The sequence below is a fragment of the Tupaia chinensis genome, unplaced genomic scaffold (assembly GCF_000334495.1).
Source record: "Tupaia chinensis unplaced genomic scaffold, TupChi_1.0 Scaffold143655_1, whole genome shotgun sequence".
Classification (NCBI taxonomy): Eukaryota; Metazoa; Chordata; class Mammalia; order Scandentia; family Tupaiidae; genus Tupaia; species Tupaia belangeri.
This window is the reverse complement of record NW_006203503.1, coordinates 74573-76879: the sequence shown is the minus strand read 5'-3', so window position 1 is coordinate 76879 and position 2307 is coordinate 74573.

Sequence of the window (2307 nt, the reverse complement as noted above, 5' to 3'; positions counted from 1 at the left end):
TTTCCCTTTTTGTCTTCTCTAGTGAAAAAATGTGCCCCATAGCAAAACTTAATAAATAAATAAAACAAAAACACTAAAACTAAGAATTTATAAGCTAATCAATCTTAATAGTTTAGATATGGGAACTTTACTAAAAGGTGATTGGAAAAGAGAAGTTATAAGAAGCAATCAGAGATAATAAAGTTAAATCTATCAAAGAGAGAATCAACAATGCCAAATATTAATGCTCTAAAATAAATTCAGGGAACAGGAGCAGCAAATGCCATAATGGTTACATCAATCACTGGAGTTTCATGTACTTGACCGGACCCAGTGACTTAAAACTCACACTGGATGTCTGTGCATGTGTACGCAAGATCCCAAGAGGAGAGAGGATTGTGGCATGTCCATCCCCCTGGTGAGTGAGTTCTCTCTCTCTGTCTCTGTCTTTCCAGTGAGTATATGTATGCTATGGCAAAAATCTCTCTGAAGAAAAAAAAAAATCAAAGAAATCTGTCAATTTTGATAACAAATGTATATTCTTCCAATGATAACATACACACACAAACACACACATATGAATACAAATTTTATACAGTAATAAAAATCAAACGGTGCAAAACTAGAAATGAGATGAATAAACAGACCAGTTGAACTATCAAGAGAACTTCTTAAAAATACCTCTGGCTTTTGGTACCTTGTATCAGTGAAAGAGATGGCACTTCAGAAAAGCAGGGAAAAAAATATTTTCCAAAGAACATTAGCTGTGAAGACAATATTATAGCTGTGTAGCAAAAAAATTATGATGTACCTTTTCTGCCCATGTTACATAATTTCCAAAGATATCTTTTAAGAGTTATGTAAAACAATATTTTAAGTAATTTATAAATTGAACTACATTAAAATAAAAATTCTATTCATCACATGATATACCTAAAGGGTGTAAAGAGAAGTGACAAGAGTGTGAGAAAAAAAACATATATATATGTATACATATGTATGAAAGTAGAAATGGAATATTATTGATGATAACATGCTTGATTAAGCCACTATGCAGTTTATCCTAGATGGGAAACCACATTTAGTATGTTGTGATGATGCTCAGGGAAAGAATGTTAGGTAATATAAAAAAAAAAAACGGTAAAACTGTTCGTAAGGTAATATAAAAAAAAAAAAAAAAAAGAGTGTGAGAAAATAATGACCATATGTCTAATCAAACATACTGCTCTCTTTTTAATAAAACTTATTAAAATACAGGATCTTGCTAGCTTATGATCCTCCTACCTCCCAAGTACTACTAAATAATTTTTAAGAATTATTTATTCAATTTTGTTTATCCCTTTTTTAAAAATTTGCTACAGAACTCACATACTCACCAGAGAGAGACAAAGAGAGAGAGAGAGAGAGAAAGCTATGAGGTCCAGGGAAATCATGGTCAGTCCTGTGGGAGTCCAGCACACTAGCCACTAAGCCACATCCTGACACTGTAATTAAACATTTTTAATGAGAAAAAAAAGGGATCTCCCCCCCAAAAAATGTAGACAAAGACATTTGTTCAGATACTTTAGCTAGATTTCTAAATGTTCAGTAAATGTGGAAAACATGTTTAACATTTTTAGTAAATGGGGAAATACCAAAATCAAATAAATAAAACTAAACAGTATCAATAAACATTTTGAACTGAACTCTAAGGGGGAAAAATAGGTTGAATGTCTAGTTATCTATACTTTAGGATACTGATTCAATAAACTCACAGACACACATACTACCAGCAAACTGACCTTTACAAAGATGACCACCTTTTCAAAATTCATCAAATTGAAGGGCTATCTCTGTCACTGATACAAACATTCCATCAAAATTGTATGTTTTCTTTTCATGTAAAAAGTGACTAAAAGTTCTAAAATTTATCTAGAATGTCAAAGACAAATACATATATAATTAGACAATTTCTGAATTAAAGCACTGGAGTAACTGATAATAACAAATATTATAAAACTACAAAAGAGCAATCAAAAACAAGATCAAGAGACAATAATATAATCAAAATCCATAAATTAAGCTGTACTGAAATAGAAATTATTAGGCCACCCCATGGCATGAGGGTTAATGCAGCTGGATCCCACATGGCAAACCATGGTTTAAGTCCCAGACCCAACACCTTGAAAAGCAGGTCAGCCACATGTTCAGGTGTGCCCAAAAGTCCTAAGAGGAGAACAAAGAAGAAAATGAGATATGGTCATATTTCTGGTTTGAGATTTCTCCTTCCCTCCTTCCTTTCTTCTTCTTCTTCTCTTTCTCTCTCTCTCTCTTTCTCTCTCTCTCTCT